Source organism: Nyctereutes procyonoides, unplaced genomic scaffold (assembly GCF_905146905.1).
Source record: "Nyctereutes procyonoides isolate TBG_1078 unplaced genomic scaffold, NYPRO_anot_genome, whole genome shotgun sequence".
NCBI classification, from domain to species: Eukaryota; Metazoa; Chordata; class Mammalia; order Carnivora; family Canidae; genus Nyctereutes; species Nyctereutes procyonoides.
Window position 1 is genome coordinate 39,806,324 of NW_026575024.1, and position 26,052 is coordinate 39,832,375.

Consider the following 26,052-nt stretch of genomic DNA (forward strand, 5'->3'; position numbering starts at 1 on the left):
ATATTGTCAGCTGACTGACAATTTTTGAAAGCCTCTGTATATAGTTGGCTACAGAAATAAAAAAGATTCAATAAACCACATTTGTATTCAAATTATGTCAGACATTTGGATGAGAAAGGAAGTATTGAATCCAGAATGTTTGTATAACAAATATAAACAAGTTAGAATTATAATAAAAACTTATAATTCTTTCTGGTAAGCTCTTTATAATAGACACTCCCTCTGCATTATAAATAGCCTATGGAAGGAGAGAAAGCTTACACATTTTATAACTGAATACTGACAAAGCATTATTTCTCATTACCCCCACCATGGGCTTCTGGATACTGGAGCATGTATTAGGAGTGCCAAACTCTGAAGTTTAGGAGATACTGTTATAAAGCATAACGGATGGGTCAGAGATACATTACAGAGACACAGAGGTAGCATTTAAGCTATTTAGTGGAGTAATAAGTCTATTTTTGTGTTAGCTTTATATGATTTATGTTACCTTTCTTCTATAGTGAAAATATAATAGTAGAATGAAAGAATATTTTGATTGGCTTTATAAACAGATTACTTAAGAAATAAATATATCCAGGTTATAGTTTGCTCATTTGTATTTGATATGATCTGACACTGCAGAAGAGCAAAGGATCTCATTATTACCCAGGTCTTTACAAGAAAGGGTCCCCAATGCATGACATGGCAATTTGTTGCCAGTATTTGGATGGATTTAGACAAAGCTTGCATCGTTTAGCATTCAGTTCCTTTGACAGTACCTTTTAACATCCTTCTTATTGTTCCATTTGTGGGTCATTGCAAAGCCTTCATGAAGACTGTATGATTTAGGGAGCAAGTGAGGCTGTTGTCTAATTTGTTGTAATTGCTTAACTTACTCAAATAGTTTAATTTACCTCTGAATATGTTCAGCAGCTTAGAAGAGGGTGTTTGTTCAAACATGAAATCTTTATAATTAGAAAAAAAATAATTGTATGGATTTGTATTATATAAATCTTGGTGAACTTTCTCCCTGCCTAATTTAATTAATCTTTAAATAATAGCATTGGCTTCATTCTTTGTGGGGGGGAAAGAGGCAAGGAAAGATTATGCAGACGTTCAGAAAATTTAGGCTTTTTTGAGAAGTAACATCATATTTTTCTGTTAGAGACTTTTTTCTTCCTAAATCTCTTCCTAAACACCATTTCAACTTCTGCCTGAGGGAGTGGATTAGCTGTATCTTTCCTCACTCTCAAATTAGCCCCCTCCCTGCAAAATGATACAACCCCAGTCTGCTTTCAGGTTACCAAACCATGGGGAGTGCACAAAACGTTCTTTCTCTTTTCCCATCTATCTTTGAAGTGCCAAGGAGAGATATTCCGGCAGCATGTAAATCTAAAATTCTGTTTTGCTTTAAAAAAAAAAAATGAGATTCTCCGTGAAGCATGATTCTCTTCAAAGCAGCAATCTTTTCCTTTTCTTTGTCTACCTCAATGTCTTTGAGGTATCTTATTAATGGGCTGGTATTCCTGACACAGTCCCTTTTAGGAGTTAGATTTCTTTTTTTTTTTTTTAAAGATTTTATTTATTTATTCATGATAGTCACACAGAGAGAGACAGAGAGGCAGAGACACAGGCAGAGGGAGAAGCAGGCTCCATGCACCGGGAGCCCGACGTGGGATTCGATCCCGGGTCTCCAGGATCGCGCCCCGGGCCAAAGGCAGGCGCCAAACCGCTGCGCCACCCAGGGATCCCAGGAATTAGATTTCTAACTAAGTCTACCCTGCATTTTTAGAGACAAAATAGCATACAGGGAAAATGAAAAATAACACGAGAGTCTTGAATAATGTTAGCTCACCTTCCATGATTTAATTACACTTCTTCTTTTAAAAAAATGAAAACAATTAAAGCTTAAATTTTACATGATGCTGTTTTACAGATACATTGGTTAATAGTATAGATATTGAGCCATTATTTAAAAATGAATTTGTGTTAGCTGGAGACTACAGTATAATATAGGATATTATATATATATATTTGACTTTGCATCCCTCCTTGCCAATCTGATCTCCTTTCCAGTCCAGTTTAATGAAACTACTCTTGTTTGATGAAGTTATCTCCTAGATTTGGTTTAGCAATCTACCATCATTTATGTCTCTTCACCTTTTTTATTTCTTCAATTTTTACAGAGGCTGAAATTGACTGAAAATGACTGCTTCTGCCTCTGCTTATAAAGCAAAAGTATAAAGGGAATAGACAAATTTATTTTAGGGTGAACCTACTATCTTTTATATGGCTAGAGGTATGTAGGAACCAAAGCTTTAGATGACAGATTGAATATTATAGACTGTGGAGAGTACAGTAACAAAGGGATCTGGATCCTAAACATCATTATTAAGGAAGATAGTTCAGAAACCAGCCAAGCCAGAGGAAATGCAAATAAAAACCACATTGAGGGGATCCCTGGGTGGCGCAGCGGTTTGGCGCCTGCCTTTGGCCCAGGGCGCGATCCTGGAGACCCGGGATCGATTCCCACGTCGGGTTCCCGGTGCATGGAGCCTGCTTCTCCCTCTGTCTGTGTCTCTGCCTCTCTCTCTCTCTCTCTCTCTCTCTCTGTGACTATCATAAATAAATAAAAATTTAAAATAAAATAAAATAAAAAAACCACATTGAATGGTTTAAATGAAAAGACAGGCAACATCAGGCATTGGGGCAACTAAGGTTCTTTGCTGAAGAAAGTGCCACCATGTGGGAAAACTGGCAATAAATCTAATGCTAAACATGCACCTACCTTGTGACTCATCAATTCCATTCCCAGGTATACATCCAACAGAAATGAGTTCCTATGTTCATCAAAGACACACAGAAAAGTGTTCATAGGAATGCTGTTAGTACTAGTCCCAAAGTGGAAATAATCAACAGAAGAATGGATGAATTTATCATGGCATACTGTTGTGAAAGAATAATGATAGCAAAAAGAATGAGCTAACTATAAGTACATTCAACACCATGGACAAATTATATAAGCTCAATGTTGAATGGAAGAAGCTGGATACTGATGAGTGCATCTCATTCAGTGTATATAAACTTCAAAAATAGATAAAACTAGGCAGCCTGGGCGGCTCAGTGGTTTAGTGCCGCCTTAGGCCCAGGGCCTGATCCTGGAGACCCGGGATCGAGTCCCATGACAGGCTCCCAGCATGAAGCCTACTTCTCCCTCTGCCCGTGTCTCTGCCTCTCTCTTTCTCTCTCTGTGTCTCTCGTGAATAAATAAATACAATCTTAAAAAAATAGATAACACTAATCTATATGTTAAAAGTTAGGGTGGTGGTTAGCATTACAGGGTAGTGACAAAAAGGGGACCCATAGGGAACTTCTGGAGTTCTGATGGTATTCCATTTCCTGATCTGAGTTCTGGTTACCTAAATAGGTTTACTTTGTGATTTTTGCAATTTTGTGCATATTTATTTACTTCAATAAAAAAAAAAGATTAAAAGAAAAGAATGAAGAAAAAAGCCAGCTATAGAAATGAAGAGGATTGGCAGCATAAAAGAGTATTTTATTTTCTTCAACCATAGAAAGAGATCAAGAAAGAGATGTATGTTTAAATCCTGTGAAAATCTGAGTCAAAGTTTTGAACTCTAAGTGGCCAAAGCTTATTGTTTGAACAGAATGCAAAACCTTACCACCATGTTAAAAACTGTCCTAATCTTTAGAATCACTTAAGGACACTTGTCAAAATATTGACTTGGCAACCTCTTTGGGAAATTCTAGTTTAGTGTGTTTAAACTAGGCATGGGGCCAGGTATTTTTATTTTTAAAACACGACTTAGATGATTCTAATGGTTAGTCAAAATGTGAGAAACAGAAATTTGTGATACCTTTTTTTTTTCTAACAGCTAAAAATTATGTAGACTGCGTTTTTCCTGTTTTCCTTCCTCCACCCCAACCTCCCACCAATCCCAAATTCCAATCTGAGCAGTGATTCTCAAATTTTGCTTTAAGCACTTGTTAAAAATACAGACTTCTTGGTCTCACCCTAAGGATTTTGAATTATTAAGTCTGATGAGAGGTATGTACATTTTTCATAAGTACCTTAAAAGGTACTCAGATTAGGTTTCAGTATACTTTGAGAAACTGGGGCCAGAGAAAAATAATACACTGGCCAAACAGATACATCTGGCTTAGTTTTTCTCCTTTATGGCTGGGCTAGTTATCTAACATTGGTTATTATTAAGTGTTTAATAAATGTTAAAGTCTTAGGAGAGGGGAAATGTGTCTCATTTCCTTTTTTAGGGGAAATTTCATAGTATCTATGAATGCACTGCTTAGCCAGTGAGCATTAGGGAAGTCATGAAGTTCAGATGATTGAAGTTACTTTTAGCACTGTTTTATTATAATCATTGTTAGAAATTAACCTGGAGGAGCACTGTTTCCTTTTATATTTACATTACTTTTAATAAAACAGTAATCTATTTTGCCAGTCTTAAGGTTTATTGAGTATCTAGTATGTACATGGCTGAGATATCTTTTGGTTCCTGTCATTTTTATGGGCCCTAATTGGAAATGTGGGGGCAAAAAAAATCGTGTTCCAAATGGTATGGGGCCTCATGAATTTTTGATGTTTCATTCATCAAAATTATAATGTAGATAAGTGTTTGCCTGCTCAAAATTCTTTGATAGGCATTTTATTAAAGTGCAGAGAAGTTGTCACAAATGGGTTTAGTTTATTATAATGCAGATTCACCAGTCCTTGGGAATTATAATCATGGGCTCTTTTTCCAATTAAGAAAGACCAAATTATTCAGTTGCCCAAAATCTTTGGTTGACTAACACCTTATCTTTTTGAATTAAGTAGTTGTTGTTATTCTAGGAGAAGGCACTTTATTATTTCAGGAATGTACAGATATATGGGAATGAAAGAAGGAGAAAGATGGTTATTACTCTAATCAAATGATCAAATTCAGGTAGGAAGTGTTTAGTTAATACATTTTATCAAAGGTAATATGAGATCTTAGAATTCCTGACATTTCTTTGCCACCAATATTCCTGTTGGCACATGGAAATACCTTATAGAGAAGAGGCTCATAACAGGGAACACTAAGGTATGTTTATTATGTTATTGCTATTTTTTAAATATAGATCAGTCCTATCTGAAATTCTTTGAAAATAAGTAAAATAATGAAGTTATGCCTAGAGATAAATTGGTGTCCATTTTGGAAGGAATTTTGGCATCTAATTGAAAAAGTTACAGCCTGGGTAATTAGAACTCTCCTGGCAAGAGAGTAAATTGTCACAACCACTTTGGAAACTGTTTGACAGTGTCTACTAAAGCTAAACATATATTTGCCCTCTGACTCAGCAGTGCTTCTCAATATACTCAAGAAAAATATGTAAAATGTTCACCAAAAGACTGCATAAGAATCTTCATAGCAGCACTATCCATAATTGTCCCCAAGTAGAAATTACTCTAATGCCAATCAATAATGTGGAGATGATAAATAAATTGAATGAGAATGGGCAGTCTCTAATTACAATAATATAATTGAATCTTACAGCCAATATTGAGAGAAAGAAGTTAGATGGAAAAGAGTATATATAGTTTTGATTCCATTTATTCAAAGCCACCAAATAGGCAAAACTAATCTCTGCTGTTAGAAACCAGGGCAGTGATTATTCTTGTAGTTTGTATAATAATGAAGGGGGTATAAGAAGGTATTTGGCGGGGAGGAATGGGGATGGGGAGTAGTAATGTTTTGGGGTTTTGGTTTTTTTGACGCTGCTTAGAAGATTATGTTTAGTTCATGAAAATTCATTGAGCTGTCCATTTACGATGCCCTTTTACATATATATGTCATCCTCTAATAAAAAGTCTAAAGATATTTATAAGCATGAGTTTTATGTGAACTAGAATTAATTTCAAGTTCTTATCAGTTATCCTTATATGCACCTATTTTAGAAATGCTGGTCTCAGAAAAGTAGAGAATAGTTTTAAGTATTCTATGTCTAGTATCATTAGGCATCATGAAATAGTGGTTATTTATTTATTTATTTATTTATTTATTTATTTATGCATCACGTTTAGTGTATGATAAGGAGGTGGGAAAGCCAGACAGTTTAATGTTGGGATTTGGTGTCATAAAACCATATCTGAGTTCTGGCTTTGTCCCTGATAAAATGAGTTCTTGGGCTAGGTCACATAACCCCTCTAGACCTTAGTTTCCTTACATAAAAGTAGGTTATAATAATATCTAAGGCTGTATGGATCTATTGTGAGTCTTTGGTATTATATATCATTTTATATATTGTTTGTTTACTAGAATGTGAATCTGATAAGAATAGAGATTTTTGTCTAATTCATTATAATATCCAAGTTCCTGGAATTATGTCTGACAAATAACTAGCACTTGCTAAATATTTCTTAAGTGAATAAATTGCTAAAGCAAGAATACTGAAGGAACTTTAAAATTAGAAAATCTGTGCACATTTTAGATTCTACACTTATTCCTGTCAGACTATCATTAAAGATCACCAGTGGAAAGCCGCAGTTAAAAACAATGAAACGGGACTCCAATCTTATCCCACATACAAAAAATCAACAAAGTCAATTAAGGACTTGAATATATGACCTGAAACTAAAATTCAAGAAAATGTAGAAGGTAAGTTCCTTGACATTGGTCTTAGAAATGATTTTTTTTTTTTTTGGATTTGATGTCAAAGGCAAAGACAACAGCAGAAATAAACTAGTGGGAGTACATCAAACTAAAAGGCTCTGTACATCAAAAGTCCAGAGGAATGGCCTTTTCCAGCCATAGGCACACCATACCTCCAAGCTCTGCTGTTACTTATTTCCCAAAAATATAGTGCTACCTCCATCATACCTTCTGGGTACATGAGGAAGTAATCTCAAATGTGAAAAACTGACCTTCCTGGTACTTTCTGGGCTCCATAAAGGATGTGATGTAATTATACTGGTTGGGTGGCAGTGTCTCTGAGAACATGAGATATTCCTAAGGCTGTCATTCCTGTACTGGCTCAAATTTTGTGTCTTGTTTCCGCTCTCATTGCTCCTGGGGCTCAGAGTGGAGACGTCTTCCCTGGGCTTTTACTTTTCCTTCCTTCCTTCCTTCCTTCCTTCCTTCCTTCCTTCCTTCCTTCCTTCCTCCCTCCCTTCCTTCCTTCCTTCTCTTTTTTTTCTTTTCTTTTTTCTTTTTTTCTTTTTTTTTTTAAATTTTTATTTATTTATGATAGTCACACAGGGAGAGAGAGAGAGAGAGAGAGAGAGAGAGAGAGAGAGAGGCAGAGACATAGGCAGAGGGAGAAGCAGGCTCCATGCACCGGGAGCCTGACGTGGGATTCGATCCCGGGTCTCCAGGATTGCGCCCTGGGCCAAAGGCAGGCGCCAAACCGCTGCGCCACCCAGGGTTCCCTCTTCTTTTCTTTTCTTTTCTTTCTTTCTTTCTTTCTTTCTTTCTTTCTTTCTTTCTTTCTTTCTTTCTTTCTTTCTTTCTCTTTCTTTCTTTTCTTTTCCTTTCTTTCTTTCTTTCTTTCTTTCTTTCTTTCTTTCTTTCTTTCTTTTCTTTCTTCTTTCTTCTCCATCTTCCCCTCCCTCCTCTTTCTTTCTTTCTTTCTTTCTTTCTTTCTTTCTTTCTTTCTTTCTTTCTTTCTTTCTTTCTTTCTTTCTTTCTTTCTTTCTTTCTTTCTTTCTTTCTTTCTTTCTTTCTTCTTTCCTTCCTTTCTTTCTTTTCTTTTCTAACCTTTCCTCTTTTCTTCTGTTTTGTTTTCTTTTCTCTTCTTTTCTTTGTTTTGGGCTGACCCATCCAGAGTATTATCTGGTCTTGTTCTATTGAACCTCAGCTACATTTCTATGACCAAGACATAGTATTTACCTTGCCCTTCAGATTCATTCATTCATCAAATATATGCTTAAGCCTATATTTGAGTGGGCAGACAGAGAGTGATCAGAATCTCTTCTTTGTTGGCAATGCCACGCCTTGCAGGGGGCTCACAGTCTAAGTCTCTGTTCGTGTACCCACTATTATCCTAAGGTAGATTAATGATGAACATGAGAATGTTAGGTCAGTGTTCTACATTTTGGAAGTGATCATTTATTTAATAAATTATAAATTATATATATTATTATTATTATATGTAAATTAAATATATACATTGTAAAGTATCATGCAAAATATATATAGTACATTAAATATTATTAAAAAATACACGTTTTTTGGTATCATGATCCCATTCTTAAAAATGATTGAGTACCTCAAAGAATTATATGTAACAATATTTACTGGGCTAGAAATTAGAACAGAATTGGGGCACCTGAGTGGTTTAGTCATTAAGAATCTGCCTTCAGCTAATTCAGCTTTGGGGTCCATGCTCATGGGGAGCCTGCTTCTTCTCCCTGCTCATGCTCTCTCTCACTATCTCTTGATCTCTCTCTCAAATAAGTAAATAAAATCTTTAAGAAAAAGAAATTAAAACAGGAAAATCTTAAATGTTAATCACTTTCAAATAATATACCTGTTATATAAATAGAAAAATAAAACCCATTGATATAAATATATTTTAAATGAAATATAATTATATTTTCAAATAAAAAATGTAGTAAGAAGAGTGGCATCATTTTATATTTTTGCAAGAACATTTATATTTAATACCTGGCTAATAGAAGACATCTGGATTCTGTTTTTACATCAACTTGTTATGACATCATACATCATACAGCCTCTGGAAAATTCCACTATACACTCTTGAGAAATGAGAATTAAAAGTCAAACAATGTCTTAGTATTATTATGAAAACAGTTTTGACCTTATGGACTCCTTGAAAAAGCCTAGAGAATGCCCAGAGTTTCCTGGACTACACTTGAGAAATGATGTCAGAAACTCACAATTCTATTTATTTCATATTGCATCACATTTGATCAACTGAATTTCAATGAGTATTCATAGACTTTTAATAATCCTATATCAAATAAGAAAATGATTTATTAATTTTGGTATATCTATCTTTTACAAGTACATATTTAGAATACATTATGAATGTAGGCAAAAATTACAATTGCCAGTATTTAAGTGTTATTTTGAATAGGGAATTTTTTTTTAAGATTTATTTATTTATTTGGGAGATAGAGTGAGTGGAGGGAAGGGCAGAGGGAGAAGGAGAGAGAGAGAATCTCAAGCAGACCCTGTGTTGACTGTGGAGCCCAACTCAGGGCTCAAATCATGACCCTAAGATCATGACCTGAGCCAAAACTAAGAGTCAGATACTTAACCAACTGGGCTACCCAGGCTTCCCTGAATAAGGAATGTTTTAAGTGTAATTTGAAAAAGGACATGTTCTATATTGGTTAGTGGACTTTATGAAAAAGGCATATTATTGCCAAAATAGTGTTAGAAGATTACCTAGACAAATATTTTCTTCTCTACTGAATGATACTTATAATGCTGTAATTAACTGTATAGCACTTGTTGGAAGAAAATCTCATTTTTATTAAAATGCCTGTATATGTTACAGGCACCTAAATAAGTAGCTGTCTTCATTTTTCATAGGTACATAGGTTTCATAGGTTCAATTTTTCATAGGTACATGATCTTTTAGGTAACATGCATCAGGAAGAGAAGTCAGTATGCTGATTTCCTAATTCAGATTCCCTATCCTACATTGATATTTATGAAAGGGAAGAAAAATGTCATCACTTGATCCTCAAGATGACACAGAGAGGCTTATGCCACTTGAAGTAGAGGCTTCAAAAATGTGCAGAATCAGGGACCCCTGGGTCACTCAGCGGTTGAGCTTCTGCCTTTGGCTCAGGTTGTGATCCTAGAATTCTAGGATCGAATCCCACATCAGGCTTCCTGCATGGATCCTGCTTCTCCCTCTGCCTATGTCTCTGCCTCTCTCTCTATCTCTCTCATGAAAAAATAAATAAATAAAAAATTTTTTAAAAATGCGCATAATTAGGCACAGTTTGTGATGTGATTTGATGGCCAATAGCAACAGAGCTGCCTCTCCTCATGGGTAATTAAAGACAACGGGAGTGAGATGGCAGTAACCACAAAGCCCTACTGCCACCTGACAGATTTTTCCTCCAATTCAAGGAAGCTCTTATGAGAGGCCCTTTATGTGAACCTAGTTCCCTTGCCAGAATCTATTTTGAATATTTTTTTATCTTTGCTACTGGATTGAAAGTGCAACTGCCATTTTCTATATGCCTCAGAGCTGCTAATGACAAAGTTGCATTTGGAAGCCAAATGATTAATTTAGACAATGCAAAACATAGAGGCCCTGAGTTAAGAACACTCTATAGGACTTTGTCGTATTTGGATATTATTAAAAGGCCCAGATTCAACTTAAATGTGACACTTTTTAGTGACATCTGACTTTCTATTTGCAAACATTGTTATAATAAGGGTTCTCAGAGGTCAAGAGAGCAGAAGGCCACTCCATTTTTCAAAACTTTTGGTATATTACAAAGATGAAGAAATTCAAAAGCAATATTAAAAACTGAATTATATTTTAAGGACCTATATTGGACAAGTTAATACTTTTAATACAAACATAGTGTGATATAACTGGGATATTTTCAAGGTAATTGCAGGATTTACTTTTTTCATTCAAGTATAGTTGACATACAATATTATATGAGTTTCAGGTATAGAACATAGTGACTATTTATATTTTTATACATTATGTATATGATTTATATATACATTTATATACATTATGTAATGATCACCATAATCTAGTTACCATCTGTCACCATACATAGTTATTACAGTATTATTGACTATTTTCCTTTGCTGTACTTTACATTGCTGTGACTTATTTATTTTATTTTATTTATTTTATTTTTTTTTAATTTTTATTTATTTATTTATGATAGTCACAGAGAGAGAGAGAGAGAGAGAGAGAGAGAGAGAGAGAGAGAGACAGGCAGAGGGAGAAGCAGGCTCCATGCACCGGGAGCCCGATGTGGGATTCGATCCCGGGTCTCCAGGATCGCGCTCTGGGCCAAAGGCAGGCGCCGAACCGCTGCGCCACCCAGGGATCCCCGACTTATTTATTTTATAACTGGAATTGTATCTCTTTATCCCTTTCACTTATTTCTCTCATTCTACCACCCACCCCTCCGGAAATTACCAGTCTATTCTTTGTATTTATGAATCTGTGTTTTGTTTTGTTTGTTTTTAGATTCCACATGTAAGTGAAATCAGGATATTTAGCTTTCTCTGACTTATTTTACTTATCATAAAATCTTTGGGTCTATCCGTATTGCAAATGGCAAGACTTCATTCTTTTATATGGCTGTTCCATATGACTTCATTCTTTTATATGGCTTTTATATGGTAATGTTCCATTGTGTGTGTGTGTGTATATATATAATATTAATATATATATTAATAATATATACACAAATGTGATATATATAGAGTGTATCTTTACATATATACATATAAATATATATGATATATATATTTATATATATCTCACATTTTTTTACCCATTAATCTATTAGTTAACACTTTAGTTGCTTCCATATCTTGGCCATTATAAATAATGTTGCAATGTGCATATACCTTGTGAGTTAGTGTTTTCATTTTTTTTCCAGATTAATATCCAGAAGTGGATTTGCTGGATTGTATGTGATTTCTATTTTTAAGTTTTTGAGGAGACAGATCAAAAAAAAAAATATTTCTGAGACCAATGTTTAAGGGTTTACTGCCTATGTTTTCCTTTAGAAATTTTACTGTTTTAGTTCTTACATTTAGGTATTTAATCCATTTTGATGCTATTTTTGTATAAGAATGTGATTCAGTTTTCTTCTTTTACATGTAGCTGTCCAATTTTTGCAGCATCTTTTATAAAGAGACTGTCTTTTCCCATTGTATATTCTTCCCTCCTTTGTAACACATTAGTTGATTATATAAGCATGAGTTTATTTCTGGGCTCTCTATTCTGTTCTATTGATCTGTAATACCTTTGTAGCATAGTTTGAAATCTGGGAGCATGGTATCTCCAAGCTTGTACTACTTCTCAGGATTACTTTGGCTATTCATGGTCTTTTGTCATTTCATAAACTTTTATAATTATTTACTCTAGTTCTCTGAAAAATGCTATTGATATATTGATAAGGATTTCATTGATTGTCTTGGGTAGTATGGATATTAAAAATATTAATTCTTCTAATCCATGAGCATGGTATATCTTTCTATTTTTTTATGTCATCTTCAATTTCTTTCATTAATGTCTTATAGTTTTCAGAGAATGAGTCTTTCCCCTCTTTGATTTAATTTATTCCTAGATGTTTTAGTCTCCTTATGTAATTATAAATGGGATTATTTTCTTAATTTCTCCTTCTGATAGTTTGTAATTAGCGTGTGAAAATGCCACAAATTTCTCCGTATTAATTCTGTATTCTGCAACTTTACTGAATTCATTTATTATTTCTTATTACTATTTGGTTGAGATTTTAGGATTTTCTACATATAGTATTGTAATGTCTGCAAATAGTGACAGTTTTACTTCTTACCATTTGGATGCCTTTCATTTCTTTTCCTTATCTAATTGCTGTTGGCTAGGACTTCCAGTACCATGCTGAATGAGAGTGGTGCCAATGAGCATCTTTGTTTTGTTTATGATCTTAGAGGAAATAATATTTTCACTCTTGGGTGTAATGTTAGCTGTGGGTTTGCTATATATGGCCTTTATAACATTGAGGTATGTTTCCTCTATACCTATTTTATTAAGAGTTTTTATCATAAATGGAGGCTGAATTTTGTCAAATGCTTTCTCTGCATCTATTGAGAAGATAACAGGATTTTTATTATTCATTGTGTTAGTGTGGGGATTGATTTGCAGGTATGAATCATTCCTACATCCCTAAAATAAATCACACTTACTTGTGGTGTGTATATAATCTTTTAATATATTGTTGAATTTGGCTTGCAATTATTTTGTTGGAGATTTTTGTAGATATGTTCATCAGGGATATTAGGCCATAATTTTCTTTCTTTTTTTTTTTTTTGTGTCTTTGTCTGGTTTTCATGTCAGGGTAATGGAATGAATTTTAAACCATTCCTTCCTTTCCACTTTTTAAGAATAGTTTGAAAGGGATAGGTATTAAGTCTTCTTTGTTTATAATTTAATTTTTTATTTTTATCTATTTTTTATTTGAGCAGAGTGATATGCAGTGTTATATTAATTTCAGGTTGGTAGAGTTCACCTGTGAAGCCACCTGGTCCTAGACTTTTTGCTTGTTGAGAATTTTTGAATTATTGATTTAATTTCATTACTAGTGATCAGTCTGTTTTGATTTTCTATTTTTTGCTGATTCAGTCTTAGAAACTTTCTATGAATTTATCCATTTCTTCTAGGTTGTCCCATGTGCCAGCATGTAATTATTTGTGGTAGTCTCATAATCCTTTGTATTCCTGTGGTGTCAGTTATAACTTCTCTTTCATTTCTGATTTTATTTATGTGAGTCCTTTCTCTGTTTTTCTTGATGAGTTTGCTAAAGGTCTATTATTTGTCTATCTTTTAAAATACCAGCTCTTAGTTTAATTGATCTGTTCTATTGTTTCTTTAATTCTCTCTTTATTTCCACTGTGATATTTATGATTTTTTCCTTCTACTATTTTTTTCCTTCTACTATATTTTTCATTCTACTAATTTTTTTCCTTCTACTAAATTTTCTTCTACTAAATCTACTAAAATTCCTGTCTCTCTCTCTCTCTCTCTCTCTCTCTCTCTCTCTATTTCCTTTAGGTATAAGGTTAGTTTGTTTGAGATTTTTTTCATTTATTGAGGTAGGCTTATATTCCCTATTAGAACTGCTTTTGCTGCATCCCATACATTTTGGAATATTGAGTTTTCATTTTTCATTTGTATTAAGATATATATATATATTTATTTCCTCTTGGATTTCTTCAATGACCCACTGTTTTAGCATGCTATTTAGCTTCCATGTATTTATGTTTCTTCTAGTTTTTTTCTTGTAATTGATTTCTTGTTTCACATTATTGTCAAAAAATGCTTGGTGTGAGTTTGTTTAAAATTTATTGAAAGTTGTTTAGTGGTGTAACAGGTGATCTATCCTGGAGAATGTCCCATTTGCACCTGAAAAGAATATGTATTCTGCTGCATTTTGCTTGTAATGTTCTGTATATGTTTGTTAAATCTACCTGGCATGATGTGTTGTTTTAAGGGTACTGTTTGCTTATTGATTTTCTGCCTAAATGATCTATTCATTGATGTAAATGGGATGTTAAAGTCCCTTGATATTATTATCAGTTTCTTCCTTTATGTCTTAATTAATATTTGCTTTATGTGCTTATGTGTTCCTATTTTGGGTGTACAGATATTTATGATTATATCCTTTTGTTGGATTGTTCTTTGTCATTATATAGTGCCATTCTTTGTTTCTTGCTACAGTCTTGATTTTAAGTCTACTTTGATAAAAGTATTGCTACCCCAGATCTCTTGTTGTTTCCATTTACATGGGATATATTTTTCCATCCTTTCACTTTTAGTCTCTGTTCCTTTAGGTCTGAAGTGAGTCTCTTGTAGGCAGCATATACTTGGCTCTTATTTTGTTTTGTTTTGTTTTAATCCATTCAATCACCCTGTGTCTTTGGATTATAGCATTAAGGCTATTTATATTTACAGTCATTATTAATAGTCATGTACTTACTGCCATTTTGTTAATTGTTATTTATTTTTGTAGTTCTCTGTTTCTTCATGTCTTGCTCTCTTCCCTTATGTTTTGATAACTTTTTTGGGGGTTACGTTTAGATTCCTTTCTCTTTATTTTTTATGTATCTGTTATAGTTTTTGGTTTGTGTTACCATGAAGTTTATATATAATACTCTATGTATAGCAGTCTATTTTTTTTATTTTTATTTTTTATTTATTTATGATAGTCACAGAGAGAGAGAGAGAGAGAGAGAGAGAGAGAGAGAGAGGCAGAGACACAGGCAGAAGGAGAAGCAGGCTCCATGCACCGGGAGCCCGATGTGGGATTCGATCCCGGGTCTCCAGGATCGCGCCCTGGGCCAAAGGCAGACGCCAAACCGCTGCGCCACCCAGGGATCCCATAGCAGTCTATTTTAAGTTGATGCTTGCACAACCTTGAACACAATCTAAAAGCACTACATTTTTATTCCCCCTCCATATTTTATGTTTTTGACCTTGTATTTTATATATTTTTATTTCATGTATCCTCTATTTTTTGTAGATAGAGTTTGACTACTTTTGTCTTTTATCCTTCATACTAGCTTTATAAGTATGTGTTACTACTACTACTATTACTGTATATTTGCTTTTTAACCAATGATTTTTTTTCTCATAATTTTCTTATTTCTTTCATGGTCTTTTCTTTTCTACTTAAAGTAGTCTCTTTAATGTTTCCTGTAAGGCCAGCTTAGTGGTGATGAACTCCTTTAACTTTTGTTTGTCTGGGAAGCTCTTTATCTCTCGTTTAATTCTGAATGATAGCTTTGCTAGGTAAAACATTCTTGGTTGTAGTTTTTTTCTTTTTTCCCTTTTGGCACTTTGAATATATTCTTCTGCCCTGCAAAGTTTCTGCTAAAAAAAAAAAAAAAAAAAAAGTTTACTGATACTCTTGGGGTGTGTGTGTGTGTGGGGGGTCCCTCTCCTATGTAACTAGTTGCTTTTCTCTTGCTGCTTTAAATTTTTGACATTTAAATTATTATATGTCTTGATGTGGACCTCCTTGGGTTTATCTTGTTTGAGACTTTCTCTTCCTGGGCTTGGGTGTCTGTTTCCATTTCCAGGTTAGGGAAGTTTTCAGGTACTATTTTTTCAAATAAGTTTTTGCCCCTTTTCCTCCTACTTCTGGGACCCTTATAATGCAAATGTTAGTATATGTGATGTCCCAGATGTCCCTTAAATTTGTTTAATTTTTTTTCTTTTCAGCTTAGATAATTCCCACTCACCTGTTTTCCAGATCACTGATCTATCCTACTATATCATGTAATCTGTTATGTATTTTTTAATTTCATTTATTATATTCTTTAGCTTTAATTGGGTTTTTAAAAATATTTTTTTTATCATTCATCCATTCTTCTCTTGAGTTTGGTAATATTTTTATGATCATCACTTTGAACTCGTTATCAGGTAGATTGCTCATCTCTGTTTCATTGAGTTCTTTTTCTAAAATGTCATCTTAATCTTTTGCTTGGAACACATTCCTATATAATATCATTTTGCATGGATTTCTGGGTTTCTTTTTATTCATTAGGTAGATCAGCTACATCTTCTGGTCCTGAAGTAGTGGCTTTATGTAGAAGGCATCCTGTGGAGCCCCAAAGCACAATCTCTCCGGGTCGATAGAAGCAGTTGCTCCAGGGATGTCCCACTGTGGTCTGTGTGTGCCCTTTTGATGTGACTGGGCCACAATAACTGTGGGGTCCTGCTGGGTGGGGCTAGCCCCCAGTGAGAGAGGCTGTGCATCCTGGCCACAGATATTGTGAGCATGCTGGTATGGGTGTCTGGTCTCTCACCGCAGGGCAGGGGCTACTTTGGAGAGGTATGACTACCAGCCAAGGCTGCACCAAGTGTGGCAGTTCAGTAGCCACATGGATGGGGGGGAATGTAGTGCTGGTCCAGCTGAAGATACCTATCAATTGCAGCAGGGCATAAACTTCTTTAGGGGGTGCTGATTCTTACGGAGGGTGTCTCTTGGGTGTGGCAGGGTGGAAGTTGCTTTGGAAATGCTTCAGATGGATTGGGCAGGGCAAGTCTATAGGGGAATGCTGGGCCTGAGTGAAGAGAGCTAGTACAGAGTAGACAGAAAGTGCCAGAATTGGCACCAGCTCGTATTGGATCAGCTATGCAGAAGGTAGGACAAAAAAAGTAGCACCTATTAGCCCTTCTGTTTCCTGAGAAAGTTCCTACAGATTTTTGGCTACTGGCACACACCTTAACATCAGTCAATAAATCTTCATGTTTGGCCTGGGCACTTTTCAAACTGCTGCCTCTGTGCTGAGTCTCAGAGGGAGCGAGTTTGTGTGCAGGCCATTTAAGAATGAAGTCTCAGTTTTCTATACTTTTCTAGCTCTCTTGGAGTTAAGCCCTGCTGATTTCCAAATCCAAATGTTATGGGGGTTCATTTTCCTGATGCAGGTCCCTTGGGTGAGGTTTGTACCCAGGGTGGGGTTTTGAGCCCCTTGTTGCTCAGGGGGACCTCTATGCCCATAATTGCCCTTTTACTTGTGGATCACCACTCTGGAAGTATGTGTCTCCCAACCAGAACACACCTCTGTCTCTTGTACTTTTCTCTGGATCTTTTTTTTTTTTTAAGATTTTATTTATTTATTCATGAGAGACACAGAGGGCGAGGCAGAGACATAGGCAGAGTGAGAAGCAAGCTCCCTGCGGGGAGCTCAATGCGGGACTCAATCCCAGGACCCCTGGATCACGACCTGAGACAAAGGCAGATGCTCAACCACTGAGCCATCCAGGTACCCCCTCTGGCTCTTTCTCTATACTTTTACCTGTGGGAGAGCTGTTCTGCTAGTCTTTGGGTTGTTCTCAGAATTTCTCTCTGTTTGTAGCCTTCCTGTGTCCACAGTAGGAGGTGAACTCCGGATTCTCATACTCCATGATGATTTGATTCCCTTGCATTGTGTGTAAGATTTGTCTGAGTTATCTTTAAGTAAAGTTTGTTACTTCAACTTTGTCAATATATCCAGTAGTAGTTATGAGTTTGAGGTATATGGTAAAAACTGTTTTTTTCATCTAGTTAGAATATTCTATTTGTCTTTGTGAATTACCTCATTTGAAGATTAAATCCTAAATTTGAAACCCTTATTAGGTGTGATCCTCAAATGATAGGCACTGCTACTCCAACTTAATGAAGTGAAACCTCTTCATCAATAATCAGATACTATTGGGGCGCCTGGGTGTTCAGTCCATTAAGCATGTGCCTTCCTCTCAGGTCATGATCCTGGAGTCCTGGGATTGGCCTCATGTTGGACACCCTGCACAGCCAAGAATCTGCTTCTCCCTCTGTCCCTCACCCACTCATGCTCTTTCTCTCTTGCTCCCTCACTCAGATAAATAAATAAATCATAAAAAATCAGATATTATTTATGATATTTTTTTTTATTTTTTAAAGATTTTATTTATTTATTCATGAGAGACAGGGGGTGGGGGTGGGCAGAGACACAGGCAGAGGGAGAAACAGGCTCCATGCAGGGAGCCTGACATGGGACTTGATCCTGGGTCTCCAGGATCACACCCTGGGCTGAAGGCAGCACTAAACCACTGGGCTACCAGGGCTGCCCATGATAATGTTTTTAAACCTAAGGACATTAGATGGTCAAATCATGCAGGATGTGACTATTAAAGAAGAAATAGGTTTCCAAATTTTTTAATATTATATGTAAAATAACCTGTTAATGAAATCTCCAAATATGCAGTTTTTAAACATAATATGCTCACCCTGGAGAAAAATCTTATTTAATATATGAATATATAGGCATCAATAAATAACTAATTTTATATTGAGGATTACTCTACTGTACTTGTAAAGCACTGTACTTTAAAATTCCCTTTTAACCTAAAAGTGATTAAAATGATAACTTTATTTTAATCTGAACTTTATAATTATGCCTTTAGAATTTTAGCTCAGTTATTAGAATTATATAAGGAGTAGCTTGGAGTTAGAATTTGGAAAATTCTCCCTTTATTTAGAATCACAGAACTGGAAAGGAAAGTTGAGGAAATGGATGCCAATTCCCTCAATTAAAGATGATTTAATTGATTTCTCTAAGCAAGGTTGTTGTAGAGCTAGACCTGGAATCTAGAATTACTGAAGTACAATCTGATATTATTTCTATTCTCTGATTTGCCACCTTCTTAAAATTTTATAGATTCAAAAAATGGCATGGAATTTGAAAGGGTCTTCTTATAAGAGGAAAAATAATTATTTGTAGTCAAAAGATCTATGTATATGAAGATATATAAAGATTTATATATACATGTAATGCTTCTATAAATAACAACTTCACAGATTGAGTAAAAACTAGCACAGATTTAAATATATTATAGAAATACTAAATTTGTGCAATTTAAATGCTTTTATTATCACATTTTGAGCTTTTTCATCATTTGTCTTTACATATCACATAATTTTTTAATGATCTGATAGTGTGATTTTTTAAAAAAAATTTAACTGTTGTGCTTTACACAATTTTTAATATTTTATTACTATTGTCAGTTAGTTGATAATTTTTTTTAAAGATTTTATTTATTTATTTGTGAAAGACACAGAGAGGCAGAGACATAGGCAGAGGAAGAAGCAGGCTCCCTTTGGAGAGCCCAATGTGGGACTTGATCCCAGGATCTCAGGATCATGACCTGAACCAAAGGCAGACACTCAACCACTGAGCCACCCAGGTATCCCTGATAAAATGTATCTGATGAATTTTGGAATTTTTTTAGAAGATACAAAAATACTAAAAATATTCATGGATAAGGCAGTTTGTAATAGAAGATCTGTACTTTCATAAAAAAGAAAATGATGTGTGTGTTTGATTCATTTTAAAAAATGGAGGGAGGGATTTTAGCATTATATTTAATATAGGGATTGATAGTCTAGTGATTTTTATTCAAATGACTGCCTTTTAGAAATGTGTCTTTGATTAAATGTCATTTCTTCCTTAAAGGATCCTGTTGAGTCAAATGTTTACTTTGCTTTCTAATAGAAAGTAATGTAGGAACCCCTTCCTGCCTTTTAAATTGTGGTAGAGTGGAATTCTAAAAACAGTGCATCTAATTATAAATGCTTTTGTCTTTATTCATCCAAGACTTTGATAATATTATAACCAAATATCAGGTGGATTTAATTAAAAGCAGTTTGATTTTTATGTTTTAAGTGCTCAGATGTTTCTGAATAAAACAATAAGTTTATATCAGATGAAGGTAAATTCATTGAAAACTAAGATAGGACTCTATGAATAATAGTTTACTTATCTACAGCTTTACAGTTTTACAAAGTGGGGTGCATAGCTCTGGTTTACAGGTTTTTCAGCTGTTTTTTCTACAAATTCCTTTTATCTTCTCTATGTTTTTTTGAGCTTAAATGTTCTCCCTTACATGTTTCTTCGAAGTTTTTGTGAATTTTTTGGGTTGCCTTTCTTTAAACTGTTGCAGGCTCAAAGTACTTACCCTTGCTTTTTACTGTTTCTTCCCTTTTAATTCATATATTTGCTTATATTGAAAACCTTCTCCCCCCACCCCTACCTCAGGCAACAATTATATGCAATTTTTATTAACCAATCTTTGCTTGACAGATGCAAATGACACTTTATAATCAGATTAAAAATACATGTTTAATACTTACTTTTTGAACTTTTCAAACCTTTCAATATTTTTAATTTATGACACTTTATTTTTAATATAATCTCAGTTTTTGTAACATAGATGTACAATTTGATTATATTAACTTTTCCTTTTTATAAAGATATAAAGGAGCTTCAGGGAAAAGCCCACTTTAATGTATTGCAATAATTTTGCAAAATCCACTTTGCATATCTTTGTATACTTGAATTAATATAAAAGCTTGATAAAGAGATGAGAATTAGTGCACTCAACCTGTTAGGAGTAAGTAGTTGTATTGTTGATTTAAGCTTGTTGAATGAGCTATCTCAGAATGCTAAAAAGGCAGACCAGCAGGTTTCAGGTGATTAAAGAAATTCCCTCATCCTAGAGGAACTTGAAGGAACATGATGCTATTTATGTAGAACCTAATCAGGAAGAAGAAAAGCTTAGAAGTAAAAGGATGGAATGTTTCATGTCATTATTTGCAAAGCAACTGAACAAAAGGTGAGCAAGATAATTAAATGCCTTGCTGCTAAGTAGAATTTTTCAAAGCAGGTTGATTAGAGGTCTTCCTTTTAAAAAACAACAACAAAAAACTAAACATCTAAATTCAGATAATCTGGTTGTAAAAGCAAACTCAGTTATGTAGATAGAAACCAGTTTGGAAGAAAATTGACAGTATTGCGTATGCTGACAGATGTTCACAATGATGAACTTAATTGTTCAACAAAATCCTGATGAGCTTTTCATAGTTGTAGCATTAATAGTATTTTAGTGTGTATTAATAGTTTGAAAAAAATGGAAATCCAAGGAGATTCATGTGAAAGCACTAAATAGATTATTACATTGTTTACTTCATTTTTCAAATGATCCAGAAAAGTAGAATTTGATTCCTTTTTCCCTTTGCCTGAAAAAATGCCAAAAGCATGTTTTATCATTCTTATTATAAAATATTATTTCTAACTGTCAAGCATAGATTAGATGTCATCTCTCCTATCTGTATTTTGTACTTCAAGACATTTCTGATGCTAACACAAGGAAACTGGCATACTCCAGATTGTGCTTTGTAAAAACATCAGTAAGGCTCTGGCTTCTTTTAAAGGAATGGTAAAGTCAAAGTACTGATGGATACATAGTACACATAGTACACATACATACATGAATACATCTTATATACATAGCTTAAAACGAAAATGAGAAGTTATGACTTTAGTGCCTACCTTCTACGGAAGAAAGGAAGCTTGAAGCTAACAAGTCATGACAATCAAACACCTAGTAGAAATATGTTCTTTTGTTAGTATTTTTTAAAAATTCTTTCAACATTCTAATGACCTCCAGCTTACTTAGTAATGCATACTTTCTGGGCAAACATCCAGTAGCATATTGCCTCACTTATTATCAATGAATTTATTCATTCAATCATTGAATTGCTTGATCTCCAAAGAATACTTTTAAAAAGTTAAACTGATCCTCTGGTCACCTGGCAGTCCTCTTTGACTATAAAGTGAGTAACTACCAGTGTGCTTCTGAGGAGTTCCAAAGGCTGATGTTGTGAGTGTCATGTTGGGAACTCCTGTTGAAATCTAAAACAATAATAAGCCCGTACATTCTCAGTTGAAACATATGGTGTAAATACTTGAATTAGAAGGGAAAACATGTATTCTAGGCCCTACTGAGTTACTTAAAACAGTTTTGGTTTTTAATTTGTACTTTAAGATAGTGTTCCTCAACTTTACCTGCACATTAGAATCACCTGGGGAACTTGAAAAATTCTCATGTCCCAGCCATACTCCAGACCAATATCAGAATCTCTGACTGTGGGACTTGGGCATCTGTAGTTTTTTTTTTTTATTATTATTATTTTTAATTATTTTTATTTTTATTTATTTATGACAGTCAGAGAGAGAGAGAGAGAGAGAGAGAGAGAGAGAATGAGAGAGAGAGGCAGAGACACAGGCAGAGGGAGATGCAGGCTCCATACACCGGGAGCCCGACGTGGGATTCGATCCCGGGTCTCCAGGATCGCGCCCTGGGCCAAAGGCAGGTGCCAAACCGCTGCGCCACCCAGGGATCCCCCCCTTTTTTTTTAATTGGAGTTCAATTTGCCAACATGTAGCATAACACCCAGTGCTCATCCCATCAAGTGCTCCACTCAGTGCCCAACACCCAGTCACCCCCACCCCCCGCCCACCTTCCATTACCCCTTGTTCGTTTCCCAGAGTTAGGAGTCTCCCATGTTCTGTCTCCCTCTCTGGTATTTCCCACTCATTTTCTCTCCTTTCCCCTTTATTCAGAGAAGGACAAACATTATATAGTCTCATTCATTTGGGGAATATAAAAAATAGTGAAAGGGCATCTGTAGTTTTTAAAGCTCTCTGCATGATTCCAGCATGTAGGCAAGGGTGAGAATCACTGATTTCAACATTTATTATTTCTTAATCCATTGTGCTATTTATTTTTCTTGATTATTAAGACCAACATCCTGTATTATGACTTTCTTAACTTAGAATGCTGGTATAGAAGATTTTCTATTTAAAAATGTCCCTTCTGACAAACAGTGTATGTTCTCATTCATTTGGGGAATATGAATAATAGTGAAAGGGAATATAAGGGAAGGGAGAAGAAATGTGTGGGAAATATCAGAAAGGGACACAGAACATAAAGACTCCTAACTCTGGGAAATGAACTAGGGGTGGTGGAGGGGGAGGAGGGTGGGGGGTGGGGGTGAATGGGTGACGGGCACTGAGGGGGACAATTGACGGGATGAGCCCTGGGTGTTATTCTGTATGTTGGTAAATTGAACACCAATAAAAATTAATTTATTAAAAAAATAATAAAAATAAAAATGTCCCTTCTATGGAGTTAGGTTTGGGAGTATCACAGTAGACTATGATTCAGGGATTATATTATTTTTATATTATTTAAGTATATAAAATATTGTCACCATGGTTTGATTTACATGATGGACAAAGAGTACATTTTAATTAGAATGTTAGACATCTTTTATGCAAAACCTCACATTCTCCTAATTCGCTTTTGCATCAGCAGAGTACAAAAGAGATGTAGCCTGAGGATCCCTCACCTCAGCTGTACCCCAAACTATGTTTTCTGATTTGGGGCTAAATGGCTACTTCTTTTAGCACTATTCTTTGAGGTAATGGAACTCAGCTAGCCTAGTACTACATTCACATACCTGACTCAGTTTTTGATCAATATGGGATTGGTCCAAATGGTAACATGATCCTCTTTTCTGTGTCTTAGGCAGAAGTTCTAACTGTCTTCTACATATTTCCTGAGAAGGTCCCCAATAAGTTGAGTCCTAGCTCCTCACATTAGTCACCAGCTCAACTACACACCCCTGGATTAGCTTTTCCCCCTTCTTGTTTCCTACTTTCAGCCACCTCAATCTCCATCCTAGTTTCTTGGGGATCACTTCCCCAAATAAACAACTTGCATGTAGGAGATCATCTCAACTCTGCTGTTTAGTTTCATCCAAGCTGAAACAGTACAGAAGGGGAGAATCATAGTGGATACGCTTTGGTGTATGCTCCCTTTTCTATTGTGATTTTCTGTCACATGTTTTTGTATTTAATATATTAGTTTTATTGAATTATTATAGGAAACGATCTAATCTCAAATTTTGAAAGCCAGAAGAGATCCTCATCCCCTGTTATCAGTTCACAGGCCAGCTCTTGCATCTCCTGCCCTCATCACTTGTGTAATTTGGTCATCTTGAGTACTATTCCTGATCGCTTCCCACTAATTTACCCTGTAATCTTGATCTGTACCCACTTCACACCTTTCTTCAGACCATGCAGCTTATAGATTCAAATCATGTGTAACTCAGCAGCATCAGCATAATATTAAATGGAATGGAGAGATCTTGCAGAAAGAAAAATGATGCTGATGCAGTGTGATACAATTTGTGTAGCAGAAAGATAAGCACTTTATTGTTGGGGTCCTAGTTCAGGATAATTGCATCTTCTGTTGCTCAGAAAATGAATAAAGTTAACAGATATATTAATAAGGACAACACATTTTTTGCCCTCCACATTGAACGGATTTCCTTTTTTTTTTCAGTAGAGCACCATGAAAATAAATTTATTTGAATACTGTGAAGACTTTTAAAAAATGTTATAATGAATTAAGAAAAAAAGATTTTCTTATTTCAAATTTTTAGCCTTTAATATTAAGTTTGATTATTTTCCTAAATGGTCCCCTCAGTTTTGAATAATTCCTTATCTATATCTTAGAATATTGGGAAGAGAGAAAGGAGAATATGAAACAATAATAAAATTATAGAGCTGGGAGAAATATGATCTTTTAAAATCTTTTCCTACACTCATGCCACCAACCAAAGAATTTTTGAAATAGGGAAAGTGAATCATAGAGAAATTAAATGATTTCTCCAAAACCATCCAACAAGATAGTAACAAAGTTACATGAGTCAAAGAGCCTGAATGATAAATTCAAGACCTCAAAAACTACATCATTTTACTTCCTAGTTATTCCTGCAGGTGTGAAATCTGTGGAGCTACTTTGACTTTATAGAAGTATAATTTATTTTCAAATATTGGTGACAAATATTCCCCATTAAATGTTTCTTGATAAAATGAGAAGGGTGAATTCTCTACATGTTGCTAATACTTTTAAAATTCACTTAAACTAAAAAAAAAAAAATTCCCCAAACAAATACAAAAACAGTTTGTCTACTCCTTTTAACCTCTGGTAACCACCAATCTTTTTTCTGTATCTATGAGCATTTATATATATATATATATATATATATATATATATATAATCCACATATAAGAAAAATCATAAAGTATTTGTCTTTCTCTGACTTATTTTATAGCATATATACCAGTATATAATATATGTATTATATATATCTTCCACATATAAGAGAAATCACAGTATTTGTCTTTCTCTGATTTATTTGATAGCATAATGATCTCATCGTCCCTCCATATTTTCACAAATGGCAAATTTTTATTCTTTTTTTGTGGCTGAATAATATGCATCATATATATACACATATATGTACACATATATACACACATACACAAATATGAGAGGAGATTTATATATTTATATGCATGACAAAAATATGTTGACATATCTGTATTGATATACATATATGTGATATATATTATATATAATATATATGTATGTATTATATAATCTACATATAAGAGGAATCATATAGTATTTGTCTTTCTCTGACTTATTTTATAGCATATACCAATATATAACATATGTATTATATATAATATCTTCCACATATAAGAGAAATCACTCTTCCCTTCTATCATTCTAAGACTTTTATCACAAGGCATGATCAATCCCTTCACAGAATTAGTCTTTGCACTTATGTTACTTTGAATTGAGGTTTCCTACTATATTTGATTCCTTCTTCCTCTCTAACACATACTTTCAGGAATTAGAGATTCAACTTCATTTTCTTAATTTACTCACCTTCTAACTAGTCCCATTACATTTTATTTCAACCAATGAAGTATTCTACTTCTATCAAGGGTTTTTCCATTCTAAAATATTAAGTGGACCCAAATTTTCCACAAGTGTTTCATTTAGCCTGCATTATTTTGTTTTGAAATGAACTCTTCCATATACAGAGCATGCTGAGTAACTGGCACTTCTTTAAATTTTGTTTGCTTTAATACAAATATTAAAATCAGAGTCATTTTTTTAAAACTA

The 26,052-nt window shown here is 34.5% G+C and overlaps 1 protein-coding gene across 1 annotated transcript in view; it reads left to right on the plus strand.

Annotated features, from left to right (window-relative positions):
• The window catches only part of MACROD2 (mono-ADP ribosylhydrolase 2), a 1,896,077-nt gene that overhangs the window by 531,157 nt on the left and 1,338,868 nt on the right, over positions 1 to 26,052 (plus strand). The window lies entirely within an intron of this gene.